This window comes from Leptodactylus fuscus, chromosome 1 (assembly GCF_031893055.1).
Source record: "Leptodactylus fuscus isolate aLepFus1 chromosome 1, aLepFus1.hap2, whole genome shotgun sequence".
NCBI lineage: Eukaryota > Metazoa > Chordata > Amphibia > Anura > Leptodactylidae > Leptodactylus > Leptodactylus fuscus.
Window position 1 is genome coordinate 7,615,582 of NC_134265.1, and position 21,159 is coordinate 7,636,740.

The 21,159-nt window shown below is 47.6% G+C and overlaps 1 protein-coding gene and 1 non-coding gene across 2 annotated transcripts in view; one reads left to right on the top strand and one right to left on the bottom strand.

Annotated features, from left to right (window-relative positions):
* Positions 1-21,159, top strand: part of LOC142201847 (uncharacterized) — a 174,408-nt gene that overhangs the window by 73,099 nt on the left and 80,150 nt on the right. The window lies entirely within an intron of this gene.
* TRNAS-GCU (transfer RNA serine (anticodon GCU)) lies at positions 4,842-4,923 on the bottom strand. Its single transcript has one exon. It is a non-coding gene; the product is annotated as a tRNA-Ser (tRNA).

Below are 21,159 nucleotides of genomic sequence, written 5' to 3' on the forward strand. Positions count from 1 at the left end.
AATTTGGCGTCAACAACATGAAAGCATGGATCCATCCTGCCTTGTATCGGTAACGGTTCAGGCTGGTGGTGGTGGTGTCATGGTGTGGGGAATATTTTCTTGGCACTCTTTGGGCCCCTTGGTACCAATTGAGCATCATTGCAACGCCAAAGCCTACCTGAGTATTGTTGCTGACCATGTCCATCCCTTTATGACCACAATGTACCCAACATCTGATGGCTACTTTCAGCAGGATAATGCAATGCCATGTCATAAAGCTGGAATCATCTCAGACTGGTTTCTTGAACATGACAATGAGTTCACTGTACTCCAATGGCCTCCACAGTCACCAGATCTCAATCCAATAGAGGAGCATCTTTGGGATGTGGTGGAACGGGAGATTCGCATCATGGATGTGCAGCCGACAAATCTGCGGCAACTGTGTGATGCCATCATGTCAATATGGACCAAAATCTCTGAGGAATGCTTCCAGCACCTTGTTGAATCTATGCCACGAAGAATTGAGGCAGTTCTGAAGGCAAAAGGGGGTCCAACCTGTTACTAGCATGGTGTACCTAATAAAGTGGCCGGTGAGAGTATAGTGGTCTCTACAGATTACATACCCTGATAACATGAGTGCCAATGAAAAGAAAAATGCAAAGAAAGATCTCCTCAAAGCCCATGCTGAGACCCTGTTTGCTGATTACACATCAAACCAAAGAATGACTAACCTCATTATGCACACCGATTATATAAGAGCCTGGCAGCATGCAATATGTGACTGCTACAAGAGTACAACAACAGAAGAGGCGGATACAGGCAAAATAACAATCAGAATAAAAAACCCACAAGGGGCCGGCGAAGTGATTCTCACAACAACGAGTGATTATGAAGATAATCTTGTTTCCCTTAGTCCTAACAGCGGCACAATGTGGGGGTATTTCTGCCCCTGTGTGCTGGTAGGACAGGCGGATATTTAATTAGCCAATCAAATGCGTGGCAGGCCCTATAAGAGGGCACAAGAACCTCCCCTCTGCGTGTAAATACAAAAGTACCTCCATTACATTTATATACAGTTTTATACATAAGATATGATTCCCAGGGTGGGAAATCTTGTGCCGCTGTTAGGACTAAGGGAAACAAGATTATCTTCATAATCACTCGTTCCCTGTCGTCCTCAACAGCGGCACAATGTGGGGATATAGCAAGCAGGTCCCCAAGATGGGTGGGACAAACCCATGACCGAACTTAAACTGGTCTGGGCAAAGGCAGTGGAATCTGCCACTTAGTCCTTCAGGCGGTAATGCCGAATGAAGGTGGATTCAGATGCCCAAGAGGCAGCTGCATATATTTGGTCCACAGACAAAGCACTTCTTCCTGCCTGTGAAGTGGACATTGCCCTGGTTGAATGGGCATGAAGGAAAGATGGAGCCGACAGCCCTTGGGCGGTATAGGCGACTCTAATAGTCTCGGTAACCCACCGGGATATTGTAGCTTTGGCGGCTTTGGCGCCCCTGTTTTTCCCCGTGTAGCTGACCAACAGGTTTTCAGTCCACCTAAAGGGGCGAGTGCGCTGCAAGTAGATCTGCAGGCATCTGACCACATCCAGCTTGTGCCATCTTTCTTCTTCAGCAGAAGAAGGGAACGGAAAAAATACTGGAAGGGAAATCAGTTGGTTCCTGTTTACAGCAGATGGCACCTTGGGACGAAACCCAGGGAGGAACCTAAGCTGTACATGGTCAGAGAAAAAGGTGGTATATGGCTCCTCAGCGGACAAAGCTTGTAGTTCACTAACGCGTTTGGCAGGTGTGACTGCCAATAGCAGCGCCACTTTGCCGGTTAGCGACTTGAGGGAGACCTCTTCCAGAGGTTCAAATGGCTGGCCACATAGGGCATTCAGGACCGGAATAAGGTCCCATTGGTGGACAGGGGTGTTTACCACCGGTCTCAGCCTAGTTGCCCCTTTAATAAAGGTGCTCACTAAAGGATCCTGAGACAAACGCCTCCCCAGATAGGCGGACAGGGCCGCTACGTGTACCTTGAGTGTGGCCGCAGCAAGACCTCTGTCTAGTCCGTCTTGAAGGAAGTCCCGGATCGCCTCCGTAGGGGGATCGGTGGAGTCCACTTGATGCTGCAGACACCAGGCATTAAAGCTGTTACCTATTCGACGGTAGTTCCTGTTAGTCGAATCCGCTCTGGCGCTGGATAGGGTCTTCAAGACGGCTTGTGACAGTCCTCTATTTCTCAATAGGGACTGGTCAACCTCCAGGCTGTCAGGTTGAGTCTCCTCAGATCCTGGCATCTCAGCTCTCCTTGGGTTACCAGGTCTGGGAGTGGGGGAAGCCTCCAATATATGCCCTGACTCATTTGTATGAGCTGAGCAAACCAAGCCCTTTTTGGCCAGAACGGGATTATGGCTATTCCCGAGGCTTGGTCCTGTCTTATTTTTATCAATACCTTCGGTATGATTGGAACTGGAGGGAATATGTAAAACAGCCTGAACCTCCATGGGATGGACAGGGCATCCACCGCCAAGGGATTGTCCTCCTGGTACAGAGAGCAGAAGGTCCCCACCTTGGCGTTGAGTCGGGTAGCCATAAGATCGACCTCCGGGAGACCCCATCTCTGGACGATCTGTTGAAATACGTCTGGATTGAGAGACCATTCTCCTGATACGGTAATACCCCGACTCAGCTGATCCGCTACTATGTTCAGGGAGCCCTTTATGTGAACAGCGGATAACTGGACCAAATTCTTCTCCGCCTAGGCAAATATGAGATTCGTCTCTCTCAGCAAGGTTGGTGACCTGGTGCCCCCCTTGTTTGATTATATAGACTACCACCGTCATATTGTCTGACCGGTTTTGACAGACTTGCCTTTCAATTCTGGGGCAAAGTGTACTAGGGCCAGGTACACTGCTCTGAGTTCCTTGAGATTGGATGACCCCAGCTCCGGACATCTCCATCGTCCTTGTACAGTTTTGTCTTGACAATGGGCTCCCCATCCCACTGGGATGCATCTGTTGTCAACAGGGTCCACACTGTTGGGACCGTGGACCTTCCGTCTTTCAGGTGTATTCACCATCTGAGGGCAAGACGGGTAGCGGGAGAAAGGCAGATCTTCTTGTGCAATCCCCGTGGAGACCTGTTCCAGGTTCTCAACACTTCCATCTGCAGGGGACGCAAATGCCATAAAGCCCAAGGCACCGCCCTGGCCGAGGATGACATCAGGCCCAGGACTCTCATGGCGGTCCGGATGGTACCTGCCGAGTGCGCAATAGGAATCGTGCACTGGCTTGGATTCTTTCCTTCCTTGGACTGGAGAGGAAGATCTGCATCGCTTCTGAATCCACTATAAATCCGAGGAATTTTCTTCGGGTGGATGGAACGATTTCGGACTTCTCCCAATTGATAATCCTAACTCCTGTAGGAAGTTGATGGCAAGGTTGAGCTGCTGGAGGAGGGCAGCAGGAGACTGAGCTTTCAGTAGCCAGTCGTCTAGATAAGGGACGATGAAAAGACCCTGAAGTCTGAGGGCCGCAGCGACCGGAGAAATCACCTTGGTGAATACCAGTGGGGCGGATGTGATGCCGAATGGCAGAGCTGTGAATTGATAGTGCTCCCTGTGGCCGGCCATAGCGACGGCAATCCTGAGGAACTTCCTGTGGTAATGAGCAATGGGGACATGTAGATAGGCGTCCTTCAAATCGAGGGTAACCATCACCTCTCCTGGCTGAAGAAACACAGCCACGGAATCCACGGTTTCCATTCGAAATGACCTCTTCCTGATAAACCGATTGAGGTACCTCAGGTCTATTATCATCCTCCAGCCCCCGGTGAACTTGGGGACCAGAAAGACGGGGGAGTAGACTCCCAGACCGAGGTCTGAGGCTGGTACCTTCTCCAGGGCGCCCTTGGTAACCTATTCGGCAACCAAGGCTTCTAGACTGGCCTGCTGAGAAGGTGGAAGAGTTTGGGTGGAAACGAACCGATCTGGAGGTGGAAGATGAAAGTCGATGTGATACCCGTGTTGTATGATCTTCAACACCCATGGGTCTTGGATATGGGTGAACCATGCTCTGGAAAAGGAGGAAAGACGTCCTCCCACAGGAAGGGGGGCCACAGGGAGCTGCCCCACGTCAAAACTCAGGCTTCCTCTTGGTGTCCTCCTTGGAAGCGCCATGACCAGCTCCCCTAGGGCGATATCTAAAACGCCGTTGTTGGGAAGGGCGTCTATAATTAGAGGAAGAACCTCTGCCTCTAGGGGGAGCACGTCTGCCCCTGGATGCTTGAGGTAGGGACCTTCCCCTACCTTCAGCTAATCCCTCCATAATGGCGACTAAGCTTTGGCCAGACACCCTTCCCGGCTCAAAGGGGAGAGCACAGAGAGCTGCTTTAGACGCAAGGCTTTAGCCAAAGGGGTCTACGGGCCGCAGTAGACAACGCCATAGATTTGGCGGAGATTTTTAATTGATGGCAGGAGGATTCCGCCAAATAATCTGCAGCCCTATGAACTCTTTTCATAGAGGCCAGAATCTCATCTCTGTCTACGCCCAAGTCTATATCCCGCTCCAAGGCGGCTAAGCGGTTGCGCAAAAAGTCACCAACCATAGAGGAGGCTATGGCCACAGAGGCTTGCGCGGAGGAAGCTGAGTAGACCTTCTTCAGAACGGAGTCCGCCCTACGATCCAGAGGGTCCTGAAGATTTGAACCATCTTCCAAGGGCACCAGGGTTCTGCGGGACAGCTTTGCTATGGCCAAATCCACCTTTGGGAATCCCACTGCTTTTTTTTTTTTTTTTTTTTTTTTTTTTTAAAGAGGCTCAGCAAAGCAAGTTTCCAAGTGGGAAACGTCAGACAGAATCGACGAGGATGGGATTCGAACTCATGCATGCAGAGCACAATGGATTAGCAGTCCATCGCCTTAACCACTCGGCCACCTCGTCCTGGCTGTGTTAACAGGAAACAAACTCTTGAAGATCCTGGAAGCGAATGTCCTTTCTCTGGCTGTTTCCACTGCTGCGCCATAAGGTTGGTCAGCGTGGCGTCCGCATGGAAGGCAATATGTCCCCCAGAGGCAGACGTGGAGGCTTCCCCGTCAACATCTCGGCCCACTGTAGACCGGATGGACTTCAGCAGCCTGCCCGTTTGTTCATAATGGAACGCAGTTCTGCTGGAATGACTGAGTCGTCCTCGGAGGAATCATCCTCTGCCCCCCGCAGGTGTTACAAGGGGGGGGGGGAGAGACGAGGAACGGAGCTCAGAGCATGGTCTCCTGGTGAGCTGAGACAAGGTGCAATGGATCCCTTTGAGGGAATCATCCTGCAAAACAAAAAGGAGAGTACAAGCAAGGGAAAAACTATTTACCCAAGCGATGCCCAAACTCACCATCTCCTTGACCCATGCTTTCATATCTCTGGGAGAGGGCTCCACAGGTGGAGGACCTCTGCACCCGCGACAACGGGCCCACTCATAGCCTGAAAATAGGCAAGTTATAGGACCAGTAGTACCCCGCAGGGCACAACCTTTCAAGCCGCTACCTACCATCAGGGAGCGGTGTGTCGCAATCGAAGCAGGAAAGATGTTTCCTCTTGGAAGAGGTTTTCCTCCTACCATCCCCAGGAGGGGTAGTAGAGGATGACATATCCTACAGAGAGAGATAATAGACCATGCAACACTGTCACCATGACATCATACCAGCTTTTAAAAAAAAGGGTAAATCTTACCAGGTCCAGTAGACCGGACAGTGAGGTGACGGATTTAACCTGGGAGAACATACAAACTCCTTGCAGATGGTCCTTTGCCCTTGGCGGGATTTGAACACCAGGACTCCAGTGCTGCAAGGCTGCAGTGCTAACCACTGAGCCACCGTGTGGCCCCTTTCCCAATAAAGTTTGCAAACTGGAAAAGAGTTCAAGATCAATGAACACCACAATCGCACGCCTTCAGCAGATACTGCAGGAAGGTCTCTGACACCAGGCCAGCCAGCCTCTTAATTCTGGCCGGCTGGAAGTGGGCGGAGCCACAATCAAAGCAGGTGAGGCAACCTGCCCAGACAACTAACCCTGTAATCAGGGGTCTGCAAAGATATACATTCCCCCCCACCAAGAGGCCCTTAACCCGGGCACTTACCCCCACATCTCCCCGTCTTTTCCGGCCTTTAATAAGGCCTGAATCTTCCCTGAGTGAGCGGCCGCCAGCGCCAGGCCGTTGCCAAGGCGCTATGATACTTCCGGCGGGGAACAGGATACACAACAGTGTGGTTCCACCCGCCGGCAGTCCGCGCGGCCACCAGAGGCGGCATGCGGAGTCCCCGGACACTCACCAAAATGTCAGGTAGGTCACAAGGAGCAGGGGAAGCGGAGGAGAGGGGGGGGAGGGGGGATAGAGGGGGGTAGCCACATGGCTAACAAGCACCTTCTCCCCGCAGGGCACAGAAGGTGACAAGAAGAAAACAACCGCTCAGGAGGTGAGAGATCCTGCTGAGCTTCTCTAAGAGGACACAAGTCCTCCCACCTGTCCTCTGTCCACACAGGACAGAAAAAAACACGCAGAGGGGAGGTTCTTGTGCCCTCTTATAGGGCCTGCCACGCATTTGATTGGCTAATTAAATATCCGCCTGTCCTACCAGCACACAGGGGCAGAAATACCCCCACATTGTGCCGCTGTTGAGGACGACAGGGAACCATTTTTACTAGTGGGACTTTAATGATTCAAGGAAGAGAAGATAAGCTTCACCAATATATAGAAAAATTCCCAGAGATCAAGAATCAGGCACAACTAAAAAGGGGCACAGACACAGGATCACCCACTGACTCAGGTGAATTACCCGTGACATCCCCCAACACATCTGCCAGCACACAGACACAAGCCAGCAAGCCCTCCCCCGACTCCTCACACCTCTCAGTAGAGTCCCTCACAGAGACTGTATCCCAGCTGGAGAGAGATTTTACTATCTATAAACACAATTATAACAGAAACTGTAATGTCAACGAACTGTCCAGCACAAATGGCGACACAAAAGCCATCCACAAACTTATCCAGGAAAACACAAATCTGAGAAAAGAGATAGCAGCCTGCCAGCAAGAGAATGTCAAGCTGTGGGATACAATGACGCAATGCCTACAAGAAATCACAGATCTAAAGGAAGAGTTATCAGGCCTGAAACTACAGACACAAGAGATAAGATCTAAGGAAGAGGGGGAGGAAAACACAACAGTCTCTGATCAAGGCATCAATAAGCCAGAAATGCCTCAAACATCACAAGAAAGTCCAGAACTGCCCATCACCCCAGACATAGAGCCAGAGAGAACCCAAACAACGAAAACTATAACAAAAACCTCAAACCCAGATATAGTCCTGATCATAGACTCCAATGGCAAGTACATTAATACAAGAAAGCTCTTCCCACGGCAAAGAGTCAAGAAAATCCACAGCCCAACCATTGAAAAAGCCAACATTGTCATTTGCAAGCCTTTCCTCACTACCCCGAAACACATTGTCATACACACAGGCACAGAAGATCTCTCTGACCAGCCCCAACAGATAGCGGGCCAACTGGTCCAACTAGCAGAGAAAGCAAAGCAACAGTTCCCAGACAGTAGTATCATCCTGTCATCTCTGCTCCCACGAGACGGCATCTCTGAAGCTACCATCATGGGGATCAACAAAGAGCTGGCGACCAGAATCAGACAAACATCAGGCATCACCCTGGCACAACACCCCTCCATAGATAAGCGTCACCTATATGATGACAAACACCTCAATAAACATGGCGTCAGCCTCCTAGCGAAGGAATTCAAAGACTTAGTGCTCAACAGAGCCCCCGGGCCTAGACAACAAACAAGACAAAGAACCATGGAAATAATACCCGACAACCGCCAATATCCAAGACAGAACCCCCCAAAGATGCCACCTATCAAGAAAAAGCCAACCAGAGCAACCCAGAGCACCGACATAGAGACAATAAAGAGAATAGAGCATGCGGTCACTACAATGGCCACAACAGCAATGCACATAAACCAATACCTGGCCACACTGCAACCAACCAAGAACCCAGCCCGTCCTCTGCAGGACAGCTCATTACAAGGTTTACACACCGAAGATGAAATCACTAACTATCAGTAGTTGGAACATACAAGGGCTGAACGCCTCAGCCTTTGGATCTAAATCAAAAGATCCAGACTTCATAGACAGACTAAAAAACATAGACATTCAAATCCTCCTAGAGACATGGACCCGGGCAGATGACGAGTCCCTAACACCCATGGGCTACAAGGAATTCTCAGTGCCCGCCCAGAAAAATAAGACCACCAAACATGGCCGCCACTCAGGAGGCATACTAATATGGTACAAGGAGGAGCTCAAAGAACACGTAAAAGCTACCAAACGTGGAACCAATCACATATGGATAAAAATAAGCAGCTCCATCCTCAGCGGCCAGCAGGACATCTATCTCTGTGCAGTATATATGCCCCCACCAGGGTCCCCCTACCACGACCCCGACACTTACGAGGTCCTACAAAGGGAAGCCGTCCACTTCCAACCCAAAGGCAGAGTACTAATATGCGGAGACCTGAATGCAAGGACAGGCACAGAGATAGACTACCTGCCCCCGGACGACAACCCACATACGCACGGTAGTGAGATCCACCACCCAGAACCCACACAGACAAGAAGAAACAGCCAAGACAGAATTGTCAACAAGAGTGGGAGACAACTGCTGAACATGTGCCGAAGCCTAGGACTGTACATAATAAACGGACGTACCACAGGCGATCCCAGAGGACGCTTCACACTAAACTCTCAAGTGGGCAACAGCGTGGTGGACTATGCCATTACAGACGCAGACCTGTCAGACATTGAAAACTTCACAATCGCACCTGACTCCCATCTATCAGACCACAACCAGATCCTACTATACATGAGAACCAGGAACAAAACACCCACACATGAGCCCAAACAGTCCGGCCTCTACAACCTACCAAGACATTTCAAATGGGCCAACCACCAGGCCATAGAATATACCAATGCAACCAACCGACCCGAAATCAAGACACTGCTCACAAACTTCCATACAAACACCTATCAGCCAGACCAACAGGGAGTCACCAGAGCTGTGAAGGATCTCAAGTACATCCTACAGACCACAGCAGAACTAGCAGGCCTGAAACGAACCAAACCCATAAGACAAACCAACAAACAGTCCCACAAATGGTTCGACAGCGACTGCAGAGCACTACGCCATACCCTAAGAACAGCCTCCAACCAAAAACACAGGGACCCCAACAACAAGGAGGTGAGGGAAGCCTACAACAATCTATGCAAGCAATACAAGGGAACCCTCAGAGAGAAGAAACAGAGATACCTCTCCCACAAAATCGAGCAACTAGAGGACTCCCTCCAGGACAGCTCATTCTGGGAGACCTGGCACCACATGGGCACAAAGCCCAAGAAAAACTCTCTCCACATCCAAAATGGCAATATCTGGCTCAACTACTTCAGAGGTCTCTACAAAAACATCCCAGAAGAAGAACTAACTCCAGAACAGCAACAGATAATCACCAAACTGAGGGACATGGAGAAAGTCATCAAAGACTTCCAGAACCCTCTGGACTCACCAATCACCATAAAAGATATACAGGAAAGAATTGTCCTGCTGAAAGGCAAAAAGGCCAGTGGCCCTGACGGCATCCTACCAGAGATGATCAAATACAGCTCTCCAGCAATACACGCGGCACTGGCAAAGCTATTCACCCTCGTGCTCAATGCTGGACACTTCCCCGAAGACTGGAACAAAGGGCTCATAACCCCCATCTACAAGAATGGGGACCAATATGACCCCAACAACTACAGAGGGATCTGCGTCAGCAGCACGCTGGGAAAACTGTTCAACAGCATCATCAATAACAGAATCCTCACCTTCCTCACACAACACGGGGTCCTCAGCAAGAGCCAAGCAGGGTTCATGCCAAACCACCGCACCACAGACCATATCTACACTCTGCACAGCCTCATCAAGACGCACGTCCACAACACCAGAAGAGGCAAGATATTCGCCTGCTTCGTGGACTTTAAGAAGGCGTTTGATTCAGTATGGCACCCAGGCCTACTCCTGAAACTCCTAGAGAGTGGAATAGGAGGAAGAACGTACGACGTCATCAAGAGCTCCTACACCGGAAACCAGTGCAGTGTGAAGGTGAATGGGAAAAGGACCGCATACTTCCAACAGGCCCGAGGGGTCAGACAAGGCTGTAGCCTGAGCCCAACGCTCTTCAACATCTATATCAATGAACTGGCTACAGCCCTGGAGGCCTCACCAACCCCAGGCCTCACCCTGAACAATCGAGAGATGAAGTTCCTGCTGTATGCCGATGACCTCCTACTCCTGGCCCCCACCGAGAAAGACCTCCAAGAAAGCCTGTCAGTGCTGGAAAAATTCAGCACCACATGGGCCCTACCCATCAACCAGAAGAAGACCAAAATCATGGTATTTCAGAAGAAGGGCCACAATAAAGCCTCCACCACCCCACAATTCACACTGAACGGCTCCACACTGGAGAAAACCAACAACTACACCTACCTGGGGCTGGAGCTCAGCCAATCAGGAAGCTTCAAAGCAGCAATAGAAACCCTGAAAGCAAAAGCCTGCAGAACCTTCTACGCCATCAGAAGACAACTATACCACCTCAAACCACCGGTGAGGGTCTGGCTGAAGATATTTGACGCAGTCATCACCCCGATCCTTCTCTATGGCAGTGAAGTTTGGGGCCCAGCCACCTACCCAGACCAGTCAAAGTGGGATTCCAGCCCAACAGAGAACTTCCACCTGGAGTTCTGCAAATACCTGCTCCATGTCCATCGCAACACCTCCAACATGGCCTGCAGGGCAGAGCTAGGCAGACTCCCCCTATGGCTCACCATACAGAAGAGGGCGCTAGCTTTCCAGGCACACATCCAGGTGAGCAAGCCCGACTCCTACCACCACCAAGCCTGGCTAAGCCACCTGAGCAAACCAGACATTCACCAACCAAACAGCAGCCAACCACCAAACCAAAAACACCAACAGATGATAACCAAGGCCGAAATAAAGGCGACCACAGAGGCAAACAGAGAGCGGTACATTGAAGAATGGAGAAATGAAATAAATAACTCCAAGAAACTCACCGTATACCAATCCCTACAAAGGGACTACACCATGGCCACCTACCTGGAGAGAATACGCCACCCCAAGCACAGACAGACCCTGAGCCGGTACAGACTGAGCGCCCACAACCTAGAGATAGAGACGGGGCGATACAGGCAGAGGTACAAGCCACGGGAGAACAGACTGTGCCAGCACTGTGACCAGGGGGCCCTAGAAGACGAGACCCACTTCCTGCTACACTGCACCAAATACTCAGCTATGAGGGCCGTCTACTACCAAAGACTCTCTGCCCACATCCCAGACTTCAGATCTGCAGACGAGAAGAGGAAACTCTACATCCTACTGGGAGAAGAAGAAGCCACTGTGGAGATCGCTGCCCAATATGTGTCCAGCTGTCACCAAACAAGAGGAAGATGAGACTCCATGGACTGTTATATTTATCCCAAAACACCCGCCCCGCCCCCACCTCCCCATATAGCAGTCACCAACGAAGAGGAAGACGAGACTCCACGGACTGTTATACCCCAAACCAACCGCCCTGCCCCACCCCACCTCCAACCCCCCCCATATAGCAGTCACCAACGAAGAGGAAGATGAGACTCCATGGACTGTTATAACCCAAACCCCCCCCCATACCCGCCACCCACCCAACCCAATTCCCCCCCCACACACACACTTTACTAGCTTTGGCAATGCCAAATACCTATTCGGACGTGCCAATAAAGCATTTTTTGATTTGTATAGTATATATAGTGGTGTATACAGTATAGTATATATAGTGGTGTATATAGTATAGTATATATAGTGTTGTATACAGTATAGTATATATAGTGGTGTATACAGTATAGTATATATAGTGGTGTATATAGTATAGTATATATAGTGGTGTATATAGTATAGTATATATAGTGGTGTATACAGTATAGTATATATAGTGGTGTATACAGTATAGTATATATAGCGGTGTATATAGTATATAGTGGTGTATATAGTATAGTATATATAGTGTTGTATACAGTATAGTATATATAGTGGTGTATACAGTATAGTATATATAGTGGTGTATACAGTATAGTATATATAGCGGTGTATATAGTATATAGTGGTGTATATAGTATAGTGTATATAGTATAGTATATATAGTGGTGTATACAGTATAGTATATATAGTGGTGTATACAGTATAGTATATATAGTGGTGTATACAGTATAGTATATATAGTGGTGTATATAGTATAGTATATATAGTGGTGTATATAGTATAGTATATATAGTGGTGTATACAGTATAGTATATATAGTGGTGTATACAGTATAGTATATATAGTGGTGTATACAGTATAGTATATATAGTGGTGTATATAGTATAGTATATATAGTGGTGTATACAGTATATAGCGGTGTATATAGTATATAGTGGTGTATATAGTATAGTGTATATAGTATATATAGTGGTGTATACAGTATATAGCGGTGTATATAGTATATAGTGGTGTATATAGTATAGTGTATATAGTGGTGTATAGTACAGATGAGCGATTAGTGAAATATTCGATATTAGTTTCGAATAAACCCTCAATATTTGACTATTCGACCGAATATCGAATCCTATTATAGTCTAGGGGAAAAAATATTCGATTCAGGGGAAACCCCTCTTCGACTCAGGAGAGTCACCAAGTCCACAATGACACCCCAGGAAATGATGGCAACACCTCTGGAATGTAACTGGGACAGCAGGGGGAGCATGTCTGGGGCATCTAATAAGCCCAAGTCCCAGTATTACCCCACTATCACAGCCTAACAACTAACTCCAAACTGAATATGGAAAGTGGAAAAATACCTGGAAACCTTCTTTCCTCCCCAATAGTATGGACAGAAACACAAATTTAAAGCTTAAGAAACATTAGCATGCACCCTTTTAAATCACGTTGCGCATGACAACCACAGAAGGCATAGGCAATGGGAATTCCAAAAGCCCCCACCCTTAACTGTCATTGTGGATGTGCGTGTGTCCCTTCCAAATTAAGTTAGAGGCCCTTAAGCTGAGCTTCCAGCAGAGACTGAGGCCCTTGAGGTGACTTCAGCCTTTTACCAGCGGAGTGTTTGGCCCTTTAAGTGAGTTGTGCCTTTCACCAGCAGAGTTTTAGGCCCTTGAGGTGAGCCATAGAAAAATTAGTTTTCAGGCCCTTGGGGTGAGCCTTAATGGGGTGCTTTTAAATTTCATTTTTCACCATGATGGAGAAGAAGGAGGAGGAGCAGGATGAACAGGTGAGCTGAAGCACAAACATGGAACTTCATGTTGGGGTACTTGACACTGGTGGACATGCAAATCCTGGGTCAATCCAGTGGCTGTTCATTTTGCTCAGCGTCAGCCGGTCAGCACTGTCAGCTGACAGACGGCTGCGCTTATTGATGATGATGCCACCGGCTGCGCTGAAGATCCTTTCAGATAGAACGCTGACGGCAGAGCAGGACAGCACCTCCAAGGCGTAAAGAGCCAGTACCAGCCACAGGTCCAACTTCGACATGTGCTAAGTTAGTCCGTGTGCATAGTGTGCATCCATCTGAGTGTGTTTGCATGCGTGTGTGTGTATGTGTGGTGTGCATGTGGTATTTATGGGGTGATGATGTGGTATTTGTGGGGTGTTGTTTGTGTTGTGTGTGTCTAGAGTGGTCTGGTGTTTGTGTGGCGTGTTGTGGTGTGCTTGTGGATTAGTGTATGTGTGCTGTCTGTGTGATGTTTATATGGTGTTTGTGTGTTGTGTGTGGTGGTGCGGCCCCTTCAGAAGCAACTATTTGGCGCTGGCGCTATAATCCGTCCCTGTCAGTCACAACTGTTGTTTTCCCCTCAGCACTTTCGCTTTCACATTTCCCCATTATATGTATAGGGACTAACTTCGGGGCCCCAATCTCATGACGGGGGGACCCTAGCGAGATGTAACGTGCGCAGTATTCTGCTCCTGTGGGTGGAGAGGGGGCGTGCCAAATTTCACCAAAAACGGGCGAGAACTGTGGATTTGTATAGAGCAGACTACTACTATATACTGTATATCATTGATTGATTGTATATATATTTGTTATATTAGGTATTGCTCCTTCATACACACTATATTACACTTTATTATTACATGATCTTATTTGCGTCTTATGATTGCGTCACTTTATTATTCCCACTAGTACATTGGTATATACGGTAGGTTTTATCCATCTTTACCCATTTAATTTCTGTCGGGGGATCTGTTACTACTATTTGCCTTGTCGATCGTTCTTTTAATAAAGTTTTAATGGTTTTTTATTAGAGCATGCACAATAGACTACAACGGTGGCCATGTTTTTGTAGTAGTAAAGATCTCTAGTGATAGAATGGTCCGGGCATGCTCAGTAGCATTTGTGTTGGCCATTTTATTTGGCAGTGTAGAGTATAAGTAACATGTGACCTTTATTCTGCGGTCGGTACGATTATGGCGATACCTCATTTATATTGTTTTTTTTTTTTTTATGCGTTCCCATCTTCTGAGATGCGTAACATTTTTATTTTTCAGGTGACTGAATTGGTTGAGGGCGTATTTTACAGTATATGGGACAACCTCCTTTGGGTACATAAGACTTTTGGATGATTTTTTTCCATTGTTTTTTCCAATGGTCGCCGTGTACATTACATTTCATTTCAGTTTTATTTTATAGATTGTTACCGATGCGACGATACAGAATATACAGTGTTCTTATTAATTTTTAGGTTCTTTTTTGTATAAAAAGGGAATTTGGGGGTTTTATAACTTTTTTTTCTCCACTCATTCATGCGTCTGTGTAGGAACCAGCGATACAATGATAGCTGGTGCGTACTATAGACACATAGGCTGACTTCCTCCACCGCTGGCAGGATCAACCAGGTACGAGTGGACTCCAGGCAATTTCGGGTCACTGAACAGACCCTGGGCTGCAGATACTGGAATCTACCAATCACACCACGGGGGTTAGCAACATGGTGGAATCCCATATTTGACCGTGGCATCCAAGGGGTTTAAACCCCCAATTGGAGCTCAGCTCCTACAGAAGGTTATGGAGCAGGATGTTCGCTGTCAGTAACAACTAGTAATACCGCTAGTAGTATTATGCCCTGGTGCCCTAAGTACCTGGTGCGCAAGACTTAATAGTGAGTCCACGGTCGCTAAGGGGTTAAACTACAAACACTTTTCTCTTTATGTAATAAAACTATATTTCCTTCTTTATCTATCCTTGTGTTCTAGATTTCTGACACAATACTCAACTTTATTCAATTATTAAGATGAAGGATTCTACCGGCAACTGTTATGGGTGGGGGCACAAACAGGAAATTATATTGGGGGTGTACTAAGGATAATACTGTGAGGGGGTACAATAATAACCCATAATACAATTTTACTACATACACGTCACACACAGACGGCTCCTCTACATACATGTCACACACAGACGGCTCCGCTACACATACATCACACACAGACGGCTCCGCTACACACACGTCACACACAGACGGCTCCGCTACATATACGTCACACACAGATTTCTCCGCTACATACACGTCACACACAGACGGCTCCGCTACATACATGTCACACACATAAGGCTCCGCTACATACATGTCACACACATAAGGCTCCACTACACACACGTCACACACAGACAGCTCCGCTACATACATGTCACACACAAACAGCTCCACTACATACACGTCAAACACAGATGGCTGTGCAGAGACCTCTAAATATCTGGTCATGTGATTCTGTGACCCCTCCCACACAGGTGACATCATCACAGATGCTTTAACTCATTAGGATTTAGTATCTTTTGCACAGATGAAGTGATAACAGCAGGACCTGATCATGTGACTCCTTGACTCCTCCCACACACGTGACATCATCTCAGGTCCTGTGAGCAGATGCCATGAGGAAGGGACTATGTCCTGAAACGCGTAGCTATCATCCATAACGATATGCTGGATCTGCCGATACAGCACCTCTAGGACTATGAAATGAATTGTTTTATATGAAGAAATAAAGAGAAAGATTTTATATTATCTTCTTGTCCGTGAATGCTGGAATTTTGTTCTTACTATCTAAGTCTACACTGACCGAGGGAGTCCATCGGTATCCGTGCATCTCGGCTAGAGGTATTTGGAAATTATTCACAAGCTGTTGGGTGAGCTGGAGTTATTTTTCTATATTTTTGCTTCCTGTGAGCAGACGGCTGCTGTACCCGAGGAGGTAAGTGCTCGCTCTCAGCCTTCTTATACATTCAGTCTCCCTCCTCATGGCCCCCACACACTATAATATCCTCCTCAAGGCCCCCACACACTATAATGTCCTCCTCAAGGCCCCCACACACTATAATGTCCTCCTTGTGGCCCTGTTGGATCCTACAATAGACCTGAGACTGGGCAGGAGATTCCCCTTCCAGCAATGACCCTAAACCTCCAGCCCGAGCTCCAGTGAATGGTTTCAATCACAGAATATTCCGCTCTTAGAACGGCCCAGTCACAGTCCAGACCTAAATCCCATTGAGCATCTGTGGCAGGACATGAAAATTGCTGTTCACAGACGCTCCATCCAATCTGGCTGCAAAGAAGAAGAAGGGGCAGAAATCTCATCTCTAGATGTGCAAAGCTGGTAGAGACCGAGCCCAAAAGACTTGTAGCTAAAGGCGGCTCTACAAAGTATTGCTATAGGGGGCTGAAGACTTTTGCACGTCACACTTGTCAGATGTTTATTGGATTACAATGTTAATAACCTTCTATCATTTTCCTTCCACTTCACAATTATCTGATACTTTGAGTTATCACTGAAAATCTCAAGAAAATACATTTAAGTTTGTGGTTGTGACAAAATGTGACAGAGGTCAAGGGGTGTGAATACATTTACAAGCCCCTGTATCAGTGTTAGATCTCTGGATGGAACATTCTCCGGGACACTCATTCCTCTCATGTCCCTACAGCGGGGCCCATTCTCTACGTCCTCTATACCATCATGTAAGATTCTGCTCATTTCAGTAAGTCACAAACCTACAGATTCCCGTTGGCCACTTTCTCCTCTGCATTAGTCACTTGTTGTTGCACGTTGCGTACTAGGCTGTAATACTTCCTCTTCTGTCAGGGTCAGGGAGGACTGTACAGTTAGTTCCAGTGTGCTGGTAATATCAGGGGCCGAGTGTCTTCACCTCTATGGCCAGTAGATTGTAGTCCAGACAGAAATGTGGGAGATCTATCTGTGACAGTTGTGGCTGTTCCAAGAGATCGATGGACGAACCATCACTTGTTGTGACTGAAGCTGCAGGGAAAGTCAGTGTCATCTTTACAGGTGTCAGCTCCGTATCCTTAGAGTCTTCCTCACCTTCTTGAGGGTTTCTTCCCCTCCTTAGTGGGTAGCACGGCTCATTCTACTAGAGCTGCTGGAGCCTCCTGGGATGCTCAGCATCAGGTTTTTGTTCTTCCAGATCCAATTTGAGTTACAACACCCCGGGCAGCACTGAACACCCCTCAGCCAGTACGCTTGAAGATGGTCAAATACTCCCAATGAGATTCTGTTCAGCCTATCACACACCTTATATACCCACCAAGCCGGCCCACTATAAGTCACTTAAAAGGAATTTCTTCCAAGGAAAACCAGCAATCTTCAGTTATATAAAAATCGGCATTGCTTTATTCTTTACAGATTGTTTTTTTAAAAAAAAAAAAAAAAACATGTACAAAATTTTTTTTTTCTCTCCTGAAGATTGCTGGTTTTCCTTGGAAGAAATTCCTTTTAAGTGACATTTGAATTACTCCTAACTGTGGAGTTTAAACTGTGCAATTTACTCTTAAATGTGGGATTTTATGCATATATGGACATTACATCTTGATTTTGGTTCATGCTTGCATTTGCACTACCTCCTGAAATAGTGGGCTGTGTTTCCTTCTCCCCTTCCCTCATGTGTTTATCACTATAAGTCACTTCCTTCCTGAGCTACACGCTGCCGACGTCAGAAGTAGGAGGTGGTGATAATAATGGGACTCAACTCTTCTATTTATTCCATGGGATTCCGTGTAGTGATTACATTGTCTCATCTTCTCTCCATTCAGGTTCCTACAATATAGAATCCTCTCAGGATCTTCTATAGAAGAGAATATTCCTGATTGATCCATCAAGGATGGAAAGAGACAGGAACAAGATGGCGGAAAGTCTATTAAATCTCACCCTAGAGATCATCTACCAGCTTACTGGAGAGGTGAGAGATTCTGATGATGTCATCATGACATCATTCTTATCTATAGTAATAACAGATGATATGACTGGAGAGGTGATGGACTCTGGACATGTATGTAGTGAGATTTATTAATTTGTCTCCCCATAACCAGGATTACACAGTAGTGAAGAAGCCCTCTAGTGGGCGCTGTCAGACCCTTGTATTTGATGGATGGAGAGGAACCCTGAGCCCAATCCCGGGACCTCCACCTCATCCCCTGATACAGGAGGAGATCAATGGACAGAAGATCCTAGAACTCACCCACAAGATGCTGGAGCTGCTGACTGGAGAGGTGACACTGTTGGGAATGCTGGGACATTATACAGTAACTGGAGGGGTCGGGGTGATGACTGTATCATTGTGTTGTCAGGTTCCTATAAGGTGTCAGGATGTCGCTGTCTATTTCTCCATGGAGGAGTGGGAGTATTTAGAAGGACACAAGGACCTGTACAAGGAGGTGATGATGGAGGACCAGCAGCCCCTCACATCAGCAGGTAATAGACATGACTATATACACATGGACTTCCATTATTTGTATGTACAGAATGAATTCAGTCCCTGTCTGTGTTTCCTACAGGTAAATCCAGTAAGAGGACAACACCAGAGAGATGTCCCAGTCCTCTTCTTCCACAGGATGATGATCAGGTAGATGGAGATATTCCCTATGATGTGTAGACGGGCTGTGAAGTCCTTGTAGTCAGTCTTGTTGTATCCAGCAGTATTATATGGTTATATACATGGGCGGTGTCATTGAGCCGCCATCTAATATGTTTATCCGGCTTCTCACAGACCTGCAGCTATTGTCAGTACTAGAGATGAGTGAGTAGTACTTGATCGAGTAGGTATTCGATCAAATATTACGGTATTCGAAATATTTGTACTCGGTCGAATACCACGTGGTAAACTGAGTAAAAATTTGATCCCCCTCCCACCTTCCGTGGTGCTTTTTTTTTACACCAATGACTATACAGGGGAGGTGGGACAGGAACTAGGACAACGTAGGAATTGAAAAGAAAATGTATACAGTCATTGACTGGCTAAATCAGGTGACCTCCACTTTATAAGAATAGTGGGTGTCAGTTTTGGTTCAGATGAGACTGTGAATTTGACAGGGACAGATGTTCTGCCAGAGTTAGCTAGGAAATAGCATTAATTAGGCAGGAATCTTAAACCAACAGCTCTTATAAGAGCTAAACTTAGATCTACCACTGCTTGAAGATTGTATATACACCATCTGAATATGCAATCTTTTTGCAACTAATTTTCCCAAAAGCCTTTGTTAGGGCTCCAATTCCGTACGACCTTTTCTCCCAATTTACCTTTCCCATCTCCTTACCTATACCTGTTGTAAGAAAGGTGTATACTTGCTATACAGTACGCTTGTATACATCTAACATGCAGAGGTATTTGAGCGCTATATACCTTGCCCATCTCCAGTTATATACGTGTACTAGAAATGTGTAAGGTTAGCGCAGTTGGACGGGGGCGTGGAAATGCAGCTGGGGGCCAAGGCCACGGTCCAGCTACTGCAGATCCAGTGCCTACTGGTGAGGGGCAGCCAGCATTGCACTCATCCACAATCCCTAGCTTGATGGCAACGTTAATCAGGGTGCAGGGTACAACGCTCACTAGGCCTGAGCACCAGGAACAGGTGTTACAATGGCTAGCGGATACTACTTCCAGCTGCATTTCCACCAGCCAGTCAGCCACTACCTCCAGTCGTGTTCCTACCCAAGAGTCTGCTCCTCCTTCCTCCCAACATGTCCAGTTTTCCCAGCAGAGTCATCCCACCCTCGCCCCCTCCCAGGAGCTGTTTTCGGGTCCTTTTCCACTTCCCAAATCTCAGGAGCTAATAGACGAATTTCTGTGTCCTGATGCCCAAAAACTGGAGCATCCGCCATCTCCTGCCGATTTTGTGGTTGTGGACCCGCAACCAGCATTTCCCGTCCTCAGTGATGATGACGAGACACAGTTGCCATTAGGGCAGGCTGCTGTTATGTACAATGTGCAGGATGAGGAGCAGAGTGAGGAATTGGAAGAGGAGGTGGTGGACGACGAGGCGACCGACCCGACCTGGACAGGGGTGATGTCTAGCGGAGAAAGCATTGTAGATCTGGAGGCAAGTGCAGCACCAAAAATGGTGGCTAGAGGCAGAGGCATGTCTAGAGGCACAGAACAGTTGCTTCAGAGAAGCAAGGCCCAAGATGTTCCGTGTCCTAGCCACTTGCGAAAAACTCCCCCATCGAGGTCACAATCTTCGATGGTGTGGAGATTTTTCAACGTATGCGCAAAGGATAAACTGAGTGTGGTTTGCACACTGTGCAACTCAAAACTGAGTAGGGTCTCTGAGAAGAGAAACCTGACCACCTCAGCCATGCGCCGTCATTTGGAAGGCAAGCACTGGACTCAGTGGGAGAGAGCAAAAGCAGGACAATCGTCGTCCAGCATTGCCGCCACTGCCTCTTCCACTGTTTTCCAGTGCTGGCGCTGCAGTCCAGACCACCAGCCAGGACACCTCCACATCTGTCTCTGCCAATTTAGGGACTTCACCCTCATCATCCCCTTTTCCTGCCTCTACTCCTTTTGCCTGCACCATCATGCGCCTCTTCCCAGCAACTCTCCATCTCCCAGGCGTTTGATCGCAGGCAGGGTTGAGCGATCGTGTTTGGAAAAGATCGGATTCCGATCGGCGATCGAGAAAAATTCACAATCGCGATCGGAATCCTGAACACGATCATTTCCGGCGGGATCGAGGTTGGAGGTTAAGTTCCCACAATGCTT